Here is a 16,451-nt window from a genome sequence, read left to right as displayed (position 1 = left end):
AAAAAAAAAAAAAAAAAAAAAAAAATCGCAACTTTTAGGAAAATGCCTTGCGAAATCAGGCATTTTAGCTGCAACAATCACAAAAAATGCCCGTGAAATCCTGGAGGGGTTGATAAATAATTTAAACTTGGAATAATCAAAACTGCACTCCAAGATCCTGAAGCCTGATTCTCCCAGAGCTGGGACGGGAGCAAGAAAATACACAACTTACATACATATATGAGCAACCTTTCTTTGAATATTCATGATTATTCTTATTTTTCCTTTCAGTTATGAGATTCCACAAATCAAATTCATACTTGGTTATTTAAGTGCATCTTTAGCTTTCAGACCGCATTAGGACATCATTAAATACAAATCTGAACGGCCTCAGTGTGCATTGAAAACATCTTTTGGAGCCGATCCGATTGGTAGTCTGAACACGATCCGTCCTGAGCCAAGATGTCGGACCCCTTACTGAAACTGACGTGACCCCGCACATTCAGCAGCGTTAAACACGAACAAATAAAATGTCTGCCCAACCGCTGGATGATTCAAGCTGATTAAACGACAATACTTTTCGTTTGCCAAAATAATAAAAAGCAGTATTGTATTAATCAATAAGTGGATTACAGGACAAATGAGTCAGTTTTTCACCTAGCTGATTGTTTTTGGACCTGCTGTGGTCACTTTAACGTGCCGTGTCGGAGACAAACAGCCAGAGCGGTCCTTCGTTGCGTCACGCTCACCTAATTAAATCAATTCTCCATTTAAATTTATGGGTTAAAATCTTCAGTTTTGGGTCTAATACAGAATTTAATAAATGAGATTCTTAAGCGATGACGGGGCTGCCTGCGTGGAGGTGAAGAGAAGGTAATCTGATCCAGAAATGTTTCAGGATACAGATTAACCGATTGAACGCTCTTAATCAGAGACGGATATTTAACAACAGGTCTGAACAGGGCCTCAGAGCTGATTGTATCTGCTTGAATTTATTTAGTTTTCTTAGAATCTCAAAGTTTAAGTTTATTTATGTTTGCCATTTTAATGACCTGTATTAAAGGTTTTATTTAAAACTTTGGACACATTAATGTAAAGTTAATCGATATCAACGGAAAAAAATGCTTGTTCTGACTTTTAAACAGGGTGTTAAAGAAAAGATAATAAATTAATGTTCTGACATGAGTCAAAACATGATAAATTTATATCTAACTTTAAAAATCTTAGAATCAAGTTTGTAATTTGGGTTTTAAGCCTGTTCTATATGTAATGTCTGACTGTTTTTTACATATTGAAACCAAATTTTGCTAGTTTCTTTAAACAAAAAATAGTGATTTAAAATGAAATTAATCATAATGTCAGCATGGTTTCATTTATCACATCCGGTTCCGTCCTCTAATGAGGTGAGAAACTATTTCCTCACCTGATTCCTCTCCTAAAGGGGCAGCTTTAATCCGCCGGGGGCTAAATGACTATCAAACGTCTGTATCAGATGGATTGTTTGGGGTAAGGAAGATGCTGCTTCAGGAAATCATTTGTTTCCTTTTTGCAGTCTGGCCCGCTGTGGGACCTTCACATGCCCAGCAAAGGCAATCGTTAAGAGCCTCTTTTTTTTTCCTGCCATTAAGGTCTAATATATCAGCTGGGCAGTCAATTGTTCCTGACAGGCAGCTTCTCGAACTTGAACTGGGTCGTCTGGTGACAGATAACACGGCCTGTTTGTTCAGTTTCCTCCTTTGCAAAGTGGGTTATTATAAATCAGCGTGGATGTGTGTGTGTGTGTGTGTGATGAAGAAGAAGGGCATATAGGACAGGTAGATACCTGAACATGTGTCCAATTTACATCAGGTCATACTGACGCATGTTTGTCTTTCAGATAATGTTTTCTCCTGCAGTTTCTGTCCGCGACTGTTTGCAGAATCTCTCATTAAAGTCGGTCTTTATCATGAAATTCTCAAAGTAATTATGGGATGTACACTTTTAGAGCCAACCTCATTCAAAAAAAAAGTCTGTAACTCTGTTAGTTTTATAGGTGATGAGCTAAAAAGTGGCGTGGTAGTAGAAGAGACGCACCCAAAACTGATAACAGATTGCGAAACAGTTAAATATTCTTCAAATTTCCTGTCAGTGAGGGGGATTTATATGAAACAACTGATTAACTTTTGGTGTAAACCCATCAAGATGGCCGCCAGAACCAAACGACCTTATCTGGAAACCTAAAACGGCTGAAACTTCGCCATTTTTACACATATTGACAGAAAATTCTGCATGATTGCAGCTGATTATTATCCCCACACATAGTCTGAGCGCGAGCATATTTTGACACCAACTGTTGCGCCAACCCTGTTTGTTAGCAAAATATCTCATGAACCACTGGATGATTTTAATGAACCTCTGAGAAAGAAATCCTGGTGTCCTGCTGAGTTGGACTGAACCAACGGAAAGCTAAAAGGGGGGGGTAATTCTACTTATTTACAAACATTAGATGCTTTTGTCTTATTGCTGGAGCGATAACATGTTTAGGTTAATAAACAAGTTTGCACCCCTACTTCAGAAAACGGGGAAGCAGCTGCTCCATTGAGCAGGCGCCAATGATTGGCTCTACAACCCTTTGAGTCACCCCAATTCAAGATGGCCACCACAGCTAATCAACCTTAGCAAAACACAGAAATGGTTATAGTTTCGTCAAATTTACAGGGGTGTGGTAGTAGCCGAGAGTCATCCCAAAACACATACTCAGAGTGCCAACATCTCACTAGATGCTGCACGTGATTTACAAGGTGTCAAACTGAAGGCCCGCGGGCCAGATCTGGCCCTTGGTAACATTTTCTCTGGCCCCCAAGATGAGATTTTTAGATCTGATCCTTCAGTTTGTGACAAATCGAGTCTCTATTGGTTCTCATTTTGCTTAAAAAAAACTGAGCCTATTTAGTAAAGTTGTCTTTAATTTCTCAGCAACCTCTTATTTTGACGTGTAAAGAGCAACAGAGAACATAAACTGGGACCGATTGAACTCTCGTGGATAAACTAGAAGCCAAGAAACCAAACCGGATATCTGCCTTGAGGTAATGTGCATCAGAGTAACAGCGAGTCTGCTTTAATGTTTGTCTTTTTCTGCCTTTTCTTCTTATTTTAGTCGCCGTATGATCCGTTTTGTTGATGGTTTTTTAACTGTTATAAAAAGGAGAAAAATTCACAATAAAAAGGCATAAGAAATTATTGCTACTGATGTATTTTTAAGTTCAGTCTAGTTTTCTTTGTTCATTAAAGCAGGTTTGTTCTAAATGCTATGGAAAAAGTAACTGATGTTTTTTATATGAATAATTTGACATATTACATCTAAAACCAGTTAATTCACATATTTTTTCCCAATGAATAATTGATGGAGATTGGCCAAGGTTTGACCAAAATGCTGCAACTCCATCACTTCTCAAGACGAGATTATTTTAGTCTAAAATTGGGCTGAAAAGTGGCGGGTGATATGCAAACCTTTAAGGGATGCCAGGACTTTAATTGCGAATAGTTTCTCCCCCCCAGAGTCGGTTCGCGGCTGCTTCTCTGGGCAAATGTCGTGCGCCTTCTGGTCAGTTTTGTGTTCACGTCTGACGTAGATGAAACCACACAGTCCAGGTCCCGTCGGGGGCCCCGGCGAAGACTCCGGCGTCTGAGCTTTCATGTGACAAAGAGATAATAAAGCCCTAACCCTCCTGCCAGCTCGAGACGGAGAGGTTATCGCTGAAGTGGACGAGGGACACTGGGGGGGAGGAGGACGGCGGTTTACTCCTCATTTCTCAGCTCCACGGCAGGCAACAACTACTTCCTTTTTAATATAACAAGTAATATTACAGCGAGAATGAAAACTACTTTTATCTCAGAGTAATAAGAAATGGGGTTTTCATGTCAGTAAATTTGCTCGAGCCTCCGACTCGCTGTAACAGAGATTTTCTCACTACGTGAAAAACAAAAAGGGAAGTTAATTCTTCCTTTTTATTCATTTTTAAAAACCAACAATTCCATTAAACTTCTCCAAAAACAGGAATGCTTATCGACCACTGCTTTCCATGCCAGAGTTTTACACTAATATCATCGGATGTTGAGAAATAAGAGTCAAATCTGTTTGTCAAACATTGAAAATAACATAACACGCAATCCTACGAGAAATTACAACAATATGTCAGATTTGCTTATAGTATGTGTCGTGAATGACTAAAAGCTACTACCACATCAAATTTTAGCTCGATATCTGTAAAACTGTCCGAGTTAGACAATTTTATTGTGTGGACTGCTGTCCATTAGCTGTGGCAGCCATCTTGAAATTTAAAAAAAAGGCCATTTCATCAACGTGCAACCAGTGATTATTTCCAAAACGTTTCATCCAGTAATTCTTGGGATATTTTGCTAAACAGACAAACGCCAACAGTTGATGCCTGAGAGGTCAACACAATCCAAGGGTGTGTTGGGATGACTGTCAGCTACTACCACACCAACTCTTAGCTCAATATCTGTAAAACAGACTGAGTAGTAGCTATTTATTGTGCTTTTTTTTTTAAATCAATTAATTTAGATTAATTAGCTTTGGCAACCAGCTTTTATTCTGTTGACTCCTCTAATCTGTTGTAGATGTGTATTTAATGATTACTTTATTCAAAAAAATGGGTCCAATGAGTCTTAAGATATTTTGCTGACACTTCAAACACACGGGCAAAATTCCTGCTCCACCTTTAGTGGCAGGTGATAATAAAAAGCCAACATCAGGCTGCAGCTGCCTCCAAACTCGGCACTGATGGTACATTTAAGTGAAAACTTATTTGTAACAGAAACATCTGACTGCACTTCCTTCCCAGGGGACAAGGCGACTGGAGATTTACCCGTCAGGCTCGTTGGCAGCTGCTGCCTCGGACACCAGACAGATGTCAGCAGTCCTTACGGTGCGTTACACAACTGGAGAAGAAAGAGCGTTAAGAGTCTCCCCCAAAGCAAACCATCTTGGTGTTAAACTCAGGTTCTCTGTGGGAGTATGGGGTACAGGGGTTACTTTTAAGGGATATCTAGTCAAACAGGTCCCAGTTCGAGTTAAAGTCCACCGATCCCGTTTGTGGTGTCCATGGACAGGATCTCAAGCAGAGGAGGGTGTCAGGTTTGGAAACCCCTCGTCTTGGTTGGGTTTTGGTCACGTTTTGCATCAAGTGAAGAAGCTGAAGTATCTTGTTTAAAAGTGATGGCAGGATGGATTGACAAATCAGGGCCTTGTTTGCAGAAATGAACAGGTTTTACTCAGGTTTGGTGTGATTAAAAAATAAATAAATACAAACAACAAAGGTCTTCATCTTTCACCATCCAGGTATTTTCTTTACCCGATTCTCCAGGGAGCTGGTGTCCATTTCAAGCCATCACTGTGCAAGAGGCAGAGGACACCCTGGACAGGTTGCAAGTCCATCACAGGGACACACGGAGACAAACAACCATCCACAGTCACTGTAATTACAACAGCAAGATCATAAGGGTCATGACCTAAAGAATGAGATCCGATACAAGTATGATGTGAAAGAAAGGTAAGAGCTCTCTGATGAGCTCAGAAAGAACATGAGACATGTTTGTGATAAAGGTGAAGGCTACGAGACCATCATCAAGCAGTAAGGGTGTAAAATGACACGTTATTTAACCCCTACCTAACAGCACCATGTCCAGAGCTACAAAAACTAAAAAGTGTAAGGTTCATGGCATTGTAGCCTCCCAGGGTGCGGACGCAAGAGAAAATGCGACCCCAGGTTGATCAGATGGACAGTCTGGAGGGTAGAAAACTGAACTCCACATTCAAGGTACGTCACTTTCTGATAACACCATCCGTCACATTTTGAATCATAATGAGACGAAGACCCAGGAGGGCTGAACTGCTGGCAGAAAAAGACAGGAACTCACCAAAATGCACGATGACAAACCTTAAAGTTTCTGGGACTGATGAGGACTAAACTGGAGGTGTGTTTTTGAGATTATTGTGGAAGGGTAGCAAAAAATTTGCCCACGTCTAAAAGGAGGAATGGAAGAAATGACTAAAAACCGTATTAACACCACAATAAAACAAATGTACAGCTTAGAATATTGTAGCTTGTGTCGTCATCATTGACCATTTCCTTTAAGCAACTGAACTTTTCAACACATGGTCAAAGTATAACGGCAACAAGTTTAGGAAAATTCCAGGTACACATCAAAATATGCAGTAAATAGAAGCATTGTCTCCCCCTAAAATTTGCTATGTAGACATGGATGCAATAAAAACTGTTTTTTTCTAAATCTTTGGTTTGGAAAGTATTCGTAAAGACAAGATTTCTGTTTCCATGTGAATAAGAGGAAAAGCAGACTTTCACAGCATAATGGCCTTCTCACCATCAAAGCCTGCTTTTAACTCTGATTTATCTCAACAAAAACATTTTTAAAGCTCGTATTTTTTCCACGAAGGAGAAGCAACAAAAAGACTTTTCAAACCAAGAAGCCAACAAAACAGTCTGATCAAAAACAAAATTGAAAAAAACAAAAACCACCACACACCTTGAGCTACGACGACTAAAGTGCTCTTCAGAAAATCAAAGCAGTCCTCATTTCTCCTCATTAGCTTCTCAAATTCCTGCTTCAGACCTACCTGTCCATCACCGAGGATAAATAGATGGACTGGACGGAAAACCATCCTGACAGGTTAAGTTGTGACTTGATCAGATTCCAAAATGCGGCGCCATTAATGGACGAGGTGAGTGTTTTTCCTCCGTAAACCGAAGACCCAACCAGATCCAGTTACCAGCGGAGGTCCGTGACCTTGCCACCGTCCATCAAGCTGTCAGATATTGACAGCTTCATTGCATTTCATGGTTTCAGTCAAACATCAGCCGAGAGTTACCTGAAGCATCCCTGACACCCACTTTTGGTCACTGTCTCGGGTTTCTCTCAAACCGGAGCGCCGCAGTTTGAATCAAGACATTTTTGTGCCAGTTAGATCGGAGTGGAATATATTTAACAGTTTGACCTTCAATAAGACCCTCCAGGAATTCGCAAATCAAGCAAACCCTGCAAAATTGCAACTTTTTGCAACTTTGCCCAAAACACTGCAACTTTCCCACAACTTTAACCCAATATTTATTGTTTCTAAAGTGATTCGCCACCGTTTCTGCGGTCTAGTCTCTTCTTTGTGGGTTTGTGTAGCGTGGAATACAAAACAACCCCAAATAACTCAGGAAGAAGACACGTGACGTCACTTCCTGTTAACATCAGAATGCCGGGAGCGTGCAGGAGCAGCGACCGAAGCCAAAATGTGCGCTAATGCTTCACATTTGCCCACAAAGATTTCAGCAAACCAGTTTCCTCCCCAGCTGCAGCTGTTTTGCACGTCCTGCAGTGTAATCATGGAACATAAACACATCGACAAACACTTTGTGTCTGCAAAACATGTGAGGAGAGCTGCAGACCAGGGACAATCCAGAAATGCTCATGAATGTCAGTTTAGAAGCTCTCAAAGTTCTCAAATAAAGCACCTTTTGAGAATGTCAATGTTTGTTGGGAATTATCTTACAAAACTAGGAAGGATTTTTAGTTTATATATTAAAAGTTATGGTTTTTTATTGATTTTAGTCAAAAAAAAAATTGCAACTTTTAGGAAAATGCCCGCAAAATCAGGCATTTTAGCCGCAACAATCACAAAGAATGCCCGTGAAATCCCAGAGGGATTGTTAAATGGTCACAATGAGTTATATTACTTTAGTCGCAAAGAGCAGCAGCAGCTGGCTTTAGCAGTTCTTGCACAGCCTGGAGCTATTTCCTGCGGGATTCATTTACAGATTGTTGGTAAAATATTGCGATGTAGAAGGTTTATAAAACTGTGATTGCATTAATTGCTATAAAGCAATTATAGGTAAATAAACTCATTGTGGTACAGCCATGTGGATAAGGTTGATTAGCTGTGGTGGCCATCTTGAATCGGCAACTGTTTGAGAGTTTCAATAAAATCAGTTCCAGGGAAACCTCCTAAATGTATAAATAAAAACATTTTTTTTAATTTGCAAGTCTTTGTTTATGTTTTATTTTGTGATTTACTACAAATGCCAAAGTTGTTTGTTTAATAAGAAACTAAAATTGTTGATTAAAGGAAAATTAGTTGGATTAATCCAAATGAAGCAAAAGCAGCCCTGTTCTGGACCTTAAACCTTTAATTTTTTCTAACGAACAGCAAAGGAGACTTCATAGTAACTTTGTCTGTCTGTTATGTAAAGTTTATGCAACAATTTATAGAATATTTACTTTTTTTTACTTGTAAGATGTTCCAGATTGTGTTAATGTGTTAAAAATGACTGGATTTTATCCTCCTGGCTGGAGTCCCATGAGGCACTGTGGCATTTTATCTGCCTTGAAACAAAGTTTCCAAGCAGCCCTGAACTCGTTTCCAGAGTTCCCCCCCACCACCAATTTATTTACTGAACATCTCTCAAAGTGACTCAAGTTCAGGCAGAAAGTTGCAGCTGGTGTGTTTTCACCGAGGTAAATACGCAGCGATCAGAGACCGTGGCGGGGAGCCTTGTTAGCGCCGAAGCCTGAGGACGAGAGACGAACACAAAGGACGGCTACCGCAGAGGTGAAAGCGTCAAAAGAAGACATTTAATATATTCTGTTTGAAAGCCGCCGCTCTCCTTTTGTTGTGGCTCATCTCGACGTGTCCGCGGGCCACAGCAGCGCGGCAGAACAAACAGCTCCCCTGAAGCCAAGCAGAACTCGTGTTCCTCAAAAATTAATAAAGAGAATCCTCACCCCTCCTTTTGCTTCGTGTATAACAATGTTCTCCTTGTTTTCTGACACCTTCCAGCTAACGTAAACATGGTCACTTTGTTGGGCGGCGTTCTTCTCGGGTCCATCGACACGTCGCAGCAGCCATCTCCTCTTCAAGCAAAAGATTTAGGTTTGCACTACACAAAAAAAGGCTGAGCAATCCTTAAAGGAATGCACATCAGACTTCAGACGTTCATGTCACACTTCGTCCAACTTTTACGTCGGATGAAGGGACGGAGGTCCTTCACGTCAAAGTCCCACCACTGTTGGCTTCGACTCTGCAGAAAAGCAGCAGCCACAGTTCTCCTTTTCTTCTCCGTCTTCTTTCATCTTTTACCGTTTGGATGTACAGTCGGCCCCGATTGGACAGCAACTTCAGAACCAACACACAGGCTAACACTCGCAGCGTCCATATTTACCTCCGTAAACTCAGCGTGACGTCAGGTCTTTTTGCGTTTCGGGAACTGGAGGTCGCATTTAAAATGTAACGAGAACGACCACGCAAACAAACCGAATTAAGACCCGAACTGTGAGCCTTGGATCCTCGGTTGAGAACTGATGGCGTTGTGGCCATTTTAGCCACACTGTGAGGTGTAACGCTCAGAGTACGTGTTGTGAATAACTCGGCTAACGCCACGTCGAACTTTAGCTCAATATCTGTGAAACTGACTGAATTAGAGACATTTTTTCCTGTCTTTGTTGTTAGAATAGCATAAAACTCTCAGAAAGCAATCACTGGATGTACAGCCATCTTGAAACTAAAGTTTACCCTCGTTTTATTTCAGGCTCGGTCTAATGCGTCGTTTTAGCTCGCTTCTTCCGTTTCTTGAGCGGTTTTCCTGTAACGTTAGGTTGTTTCTCCGTCATTAGCACAGCCGCAGACAGCTGGTAATCTCGAGCTTGAACGACGGTACGCGCCGTGTGGAGGAAAGTCTGCAAGCAGCGCGTACACGAGCGTGATTGACACCACTAAGACCCTCCCTCCTGGCTCTGATTGGTCGTTTCTGACCGGGGGTGGAGCAGGACCACCGGGACGAACCAGAGGAGGTTGATTTTTTTTCCCACAGATTGTCTCGTATTCTAATGTCAGGACATAGTGACAGTTTTATAAAAGTTACCTGCTGAAGCTTTCAGGTGACTTCAGAAGTTCAACCTTAGCAAACAATGAATGAAAGTCAGTTAATTTTACAGCTAATGGAGTAAAATCTGGTTTGGTAGTAGCTGAGAGTCATTAACATCACGTTCTGAGCACTGACAGGTTGTACATAAATGTCGTTTTCAAGGTTTGACCAAAAGGGCTGCTCTGGTACGAAAGGTGGCGGGCGATATGCACTCCAAGGAGCCAGGAATCCAGTTTCATTTTAATGTTCATACAACGCCATGAAGCCATGAAAACGGAGTTTTACTTTTTGTAAACTGGACCTCCGGAGCCAAAGCTGCCACAGATGCTGAGATTTAGATCCCATTTCAGAGAAATCAGCTTCACGCGACTTCTGCTCCTGAAGCCAGTTTAGCTTCACTTCATGGAAGAAAACAAAATAAAAAAAGGTCTGATTCAGTTCAGGCGGGTGACCTTTCTCCACCTGACATCATGGCGGGATCGATGCGGCCTGCTGAGTTATGAATCCTGGCTCACCTCGCTCGGCAGACAGGAAGTGCTCGAGCAGGACATCCTGCGGTGGGAAAGGTCAGGAGCTGGCCGACTTCTCGGGACTAAAAATCAAAACAAAAATCTCCTGTCCTGCAGAAACTCTCGACTTGATTCAACACTGAAAGAAGAGGCGGGACGTCGGGTGTAGCTCGAGGGAGGATGGAGGAGTTTTAGCGAGTAAAGAGCTCAAAACGGAGCGCTCCTGCAGGGTTCCCGATCCAGATTATCAGAATTCAGTTCATGTGGCTCAATATTTGCACATCTACTTCCAATTATCTCAAAGAAATCCAGTTCATCTGCATGCACGGGACATTCTAAGTCCAGGTTTCAGCGTCTCTTTATGGAGTGATAAAACTGTAGCATAAACAGACACGAAGGTGTTTCCGGTAATCTGTCAGCGGGACAGAATCTGCCGGGACTTGCAGCAGATTAGGAAGCCCGTCAGCACTTTGATTGTAATTAAACACCAGAACCGTTGGCCTACTTGGACCCGACATTAGCAGACGGGCAAAGCCGTGTCAGCTCGTCCCTTCTGAAGGACGTGATTAATGACGTCGCTGCAGAAAACGAAGCAAAGCCGGCGTCTTTGTTCACCTCGTTTGTGACGGTCTACAGTGGATTTAGATGACAATATTCCTGCATTTACACACAGCGAACCGATAAATGGGCTGCGACTGTTGGAGAACGTCTCAAAACGTTTGCAGAGGCTCGCAGTCCAGATGATTCAAATTTAACACAAGTCCAAAACGCCTGAGAGACACGGGAGTTACCGTAGGCGTCTCAAACTCCTCTCGGTTCAGTTTCCATGAATCCCTGAGCCGCGTTTTGACTCGTGAACTGGAGCTCTTTATAACAGAACATCTGAGGCTGCAGGTGTAAAAACCATGCATCCATAACTAATAATTTAAAAAAAGAAAAGCTCTTATTTCTAAAAGGTACGCCTGTAGATGAAACCTTCGACGTGAGGCTGCCAGGCTGGGAACGATGTGAGCGATAAAGTAAAGTGCACAGCTTAAAATACAAGTTTGGGAGATGTGCACTAACTGAGATACTACCTTAAAGAAACCACCTTAAATAATGACCTGGTGACTTGGACAGCATGCTCGACTGAATGGAGATCCTGTAGATTAATAAAAATTTAAAAACAAGTTTTCAAATGATCCGTATTTTCCTTCATGTTCATGAAATCCTTGTTTTTGTTGCCATCTGACTTCACCTCGGGTTTTAATTTGATTGTTTTTGCCGCATCTCTGAAATCTTCCTGTGTTTAAACCTCGTATCTTAGAATTTGTCCTTTTTCCTTTTAGTTTTTTTTTTTCAGAAATTAGAGGAAACTTACACACCTACAATAAAAAACTTCCAAATTAACAGGTTTAACTCTCTTCTAATCCCATCTTCAGCCCTTTTTTTGCCTGATATAGATTCTCTTCATCGTTTCTCACAGATTCAAGACATTTTCAGCTTTAAATCCCTTTTTTTAAAAAAAAAAAACAAAACAAAGTAAAAGGTTCAGCTCCAAACAGCTGACAAACATCGACGTTCTGCAGCTGAAAGATTGGATTTCCTATTTCCTTTTTCCTTCATTTCAAGACAAATGTGTCTTTTAGTTCCCTCCTTGAGTTTGCAAAGAAGCAGCTTTTGAGGATTTATAAAATAAAAGCAAACTAACTGAACTAAAGGTTAACGGTGACGGAGCAATGCCATGAAAACTAAGTAAATTAAATAAAAAGAATTGAATAAATTAGGATAAATTGGTTTGTATTAAAGGTTGGAAACCAGAAAAAAAACAAAGAATCACTTTTAGATTTGCAGATTTGAATAAATTAATTTATATTTTGCAACAAGCTAAAATAAATTTAACTGTTTTTGTAAAAATAACATCTAAAAAAGTTAAATTTCAGTTAATAAATAACAAATGAAGATAAATAAAATTTTCAGAAACACTATAAAGACTGAAACTAATTTAAATACTTCAGTTTTACCAGGAAATATAAAAAATAAAGCAGCTTTTATTGAAGGAATGCCTATCACCCACCAGTCAGCCCTCAGAGCGAGTGTTGGGGATGACTCTCAGCCACTACCACACCAAGTTTGACCAAAATATCTGTAAAAATGACTCCGTTAAGGCCGATTTCATGAAATATTCTGCTAGGAGGCAAACACAATAACATGATCGCCCACCTTCCATGTTGGCAGGCAATAATGTTGTCACTTTCGTACAATTTGCTTTTAAATATTAATTTTAGCATCTGAAAAAAAACAACGCTGGATCAAACTGTGGAGATGCTTTTTTAGAAATGTCATCTTAAATAAAAGTTTCTCCGACTTTAAAAATAATAATAATTTTAAAAAAAAGGATTTTAAAGTGTTCATTGTTGAGTTTTGAAGCCGTAACCCTTCAGATTTATTTCACAGTCTGGCTGATTGATTTAAAGCACAAAAACATTCAATAAATCAAAAAAACTGCAGATAAATTTGAACTTCTTGTCAGTCAGATCACAGAACATCTGATCGTTCGCTTTTAAATTCTGCTCTCCTGCAACTTTCATAGTCCCTCGTGTTCTTTTCCAAAGACAAAAACATCACGAGTTGCTCCTCTCCTTCGAACCCAGCCTCTATAAATAAACTTCTAACGGAGGCCGAGCAGAGAAACCCAGGCGAAGAGCGCCCTCTATCTGCGAGCTGATGCTGTGAGACGAGAGGAGCAGCCATGGAGACGTCCTCTGAACAGAACCAGCTGTTTCCTCGTCTGGTTCAGGACATATTTGACTGAAACTCTCAGACAGGAAGCAGATTAACTCTCCAGGGGCGGCTCTAGAGGGTGGCACAGAGGGGCAGCTGCCACCATTTAAAAAACAAAAAACAAAAAAAAAAAAAACCTACAAATAGGGTTGTTCTGTTTGTCACTGAAAGTCTGAATCTTCTGCACAGAACTTCAATCCTCTGTCCAAACTCCTCGGCACCCTCTTAAATCTAAAAACCGAACCGGGACATTTCACGGTGGCGGAGACAGTTTTGAGATCAGCCGGTCACTCCTGGGCGTTTCCACGACTCAAATGGACAAATCTGAGAAAAGATCCGAACATCCAGCTGCTTTATTTACCCGTCTCCAGGCGGGAGGGGACACATGTCCATCACAAGGACACGTGGAGACAAACAAACATTCTCGCTCTTATAGATTCCTTCGTGGAAAACAAATCCTGAATCGGGTCTTTAATTCTGGCCTCTTGTGGAAACTCAATACCCAACCGTCCACCTCTTTAGTCGAGACATTTCAAGTCCAAACGCAACAAACGTTTTGGGAGCAAACTTAAAACGGGCATTTTTATTTTATGTATGCAACTCATGCATGACTCTTAGTATAAAAATCAACTTTTCCTGCAAGAATAAACTCCGCCCCCTTCCTGAAACCTCATCTGCAGCTCCGCCAGAGCTAATCAACGCCACAGACGTGATACAGGATGAGAATTGAGCTCAAACGTCGTTTATGGCAGCTTAAAATGATCATGAGGGCGATATGCATTCCTCCATCCGGCTCGCTGAGGGTAATTAACCAAAGCAAAACGGGCTCCTGAGCACCTGAGGTGAGACCCTGATGCTCGCCGCGTCCTCTCCCAGCCCGGCGTCATCAGAAGTTACGTGACGGGCCGGATCAAAGCAGAGCCGCAGATCTTCACTGTCTGGCTTTATCTCTGCTCCAGCCCGGGAAACCCTGTCACATCCTCAGATGCTCAAAAACGCCCCCGCCATTTCCCCCTCCGGGCTCGACACACACACGCAGAGGTCACACCTATGTAACCAGAATCAAAGTGCTGCGTTTGAAGACTCCTTGGGTTAAGAAGTCCATTACAGAACCATAAAAAACTGCAATTAGATGCACAAACCGGAGTTCAGGAGCAGAAATCTGCCCGTCGCCTGCAGACTCTCTGATTACCGGCGGAACGACACGACGCCACAGATCCGTAAAGGTTTCAGCTCAGAAGCAGGCAGGTTTTAGTCACCTCTGCAGAAACATAAATTAGACCAACCGCTGCCACTTTAAAGGACGGAAAAATAAATAAAAATGAGAGACGTGCATCGACGTTCCAAAAGATAAAACTCATAAAAGACTGAAGCTGAGGAAGGTCAAATTCTTCTTCTTTTAAAAAAAAAAAGTTAAAATACCTGGAGCTCCTGAAATGAAATTTCTGTGCTTCAGATTTAAACAAAAAAAGATTCAATGCACGCACGCGGATAATAAGAGCTCAGAAAAACTGAAAATTACAACGAAGATCATAAAGAAAATTCTACATTTTCAACCTTCACACTTAAAATGTTCCATAAATAGAAGAAAACTGAAAATTTTGATGGTTTTTCTGACACATTTTGTTCTTAGATAGAAAAACTTCAACATATATTTAGTTCTTAAAGTTGAAATAATTTTTTTTTTTAAATAAAAGCGGACCAAATGACTTCACACAACTCGCCTATTTGCAGCATTTCATTCTCTTCAAATCCCTTAAAAAGATCCGAACTATCCCTTTTCTTTAAAGTGGGGTCCTGTGGTAAGGTTATAAACAAATATCTTACCTGTTGCAGATGGCTCGTTGAAGGACCTCGGCTTGAAGAAACGGACAGACTGACGGGCCAACGGCTAGTCTGAGCGGGGCCACGGGTCACTCTGAGAAAAATAAAATAAAAGCATGACATTCATGCTGGAAGTGCTACAGCTCCTCCTTCTGCTGCTGCTGCGGTTTGCAGTTATGTCAGACTGATGCTGATGTTAAGGTTTATAAAGCTATGTTCCAATAAATTCAGCCAACTATTTGATGACAACAAAACAGAAAAAAAATTTCTTAATCAAAGAGAAATAGATTAATTGGCCTCCTGGAAATAAATAATTAAAAATAAATACATCAGTCAGCCCTGCCTGTGCACAATTAATTGCAAAGTAGAAAAATAAGCTGCCACAACCAGCTTTCTGTAGCTCACAATTTAGATTGTTTTAAGTAAAAATAAATGCTTTTTTAGACACCATTTTTAAGAACAGGAGTTCTTCTAAGGTTTTTAAATGCAGATTTATTTTTTAAGTCATCCAATGCTTGTTATATTTTGTTACTCACTGACCAAAACTAAAAGTTGGTGTTTTAAGTCAGGCTTTAGCCGTCCTGATGTCTAAAAACTCTGCGTCGGCCATTAAAACTCATAAAAGTGGACCTGTACAATTAATGAAAACCCACAAACACCTGACAGAACCGTGTTCACCGCCCAGATTTAGAACAGCAACCAGCGCCACAAGAGGATGCACACAGCCTCAGAAAAATGGCCGACGTTAAAGCCATAATGGCCGGCGAAACCAACAAGTTTGTCCTCAGACTGGTGGGTTCTTAGCGTCATGTCTGACAGATGAAGTTAGCACGTTAGCATCATGGCTAACTGTCCCCGTTAGTCCCCGGAGCTCATGCTCACTTGGGTTTTCTCAGACAGACAACGATACTGACGCCCAATCAGGCAAACTGTAGCTTATAAAAATAAAAAATAAAAACCCTGGCTAATTCAGTCTTCTTACAAACTTCCTAGAAATCCGCAGAGTTTGTTCAAAGCAAATCCAAATCAAAAAGCGGATTAACGATTTTCTCCAGGTCGACTTCGGAGACCAGAGGTCTTATTGTTGAAATGTTTCTTAAACAAAAAAAACAAGAACGGGAAACGGCCTTAATGTGTGAATCAAAGCTTAACGGTGAGTCGAATGGGACACCCTTTTGATTAAGCTGGTGGGAAGAAAGAGGCGATTGTTTGGCTGATATTTTGATGCAAGTGACTGGGAGCAGGACCGTAGCTCCCACTGAGGACCCCGAGGTCCGGACCTCAGTGTTTATAAAAACATGAATCCAAACACGGCTTTTGAACGGCGTGGTTCTCTGCGTAGCTCCACCAGTTTCCTGTAGGAGGCGCTGCAACTGTGTGCAGCTGCAGCCAAACTCAATGTCTACGAAGAAGAGCGCAGCTTTGCTACCTTACTGCTAAAATAAAGACC

General features: G+C 41.2%; 1 long non-coding RNA gene across 1 annotated transcript in view; it reads right to left on the bottom strand.

Moving 5' to 3' along the window:
• The window catches only part of LOC112451479, a 74,523-nt gene that overhangs the window by 49,506 nt on the left and 8,566 nt on the right, over positions 1-16,451 (bottom strand). Inside the window, exon 2 of the long non-coding RNA XR_003040304.2 lies at positions 15,005-15,095. This is a non-coding gene — a long non-coding RNA (uncharacterized LOC112451479). The remainder of the gene's footprint in view (positions 1-15,004; positions 15,096-16,451) is intronic.

This window comes from Kryptolebias marmoratus, linkage group LG18, assembly GCF_001649575.2.
Source record: "Kryptolebias marmoratus isolate JLee-2015 linkage group LG18, ASM164957v2, whole genome shotgun sequence".
Lineage (NCBI taxonomy): Eukaryota > Metazoa > Chordata > Actinopteri > Cyprinodontiformes > Rivulidae > Kryptolebias > Kryptolebias marmoratus.
Note: the sequence above shows the minus strand (reverse complement) of the source record. Positions and strands in the feature narration are given on the sequence as shown.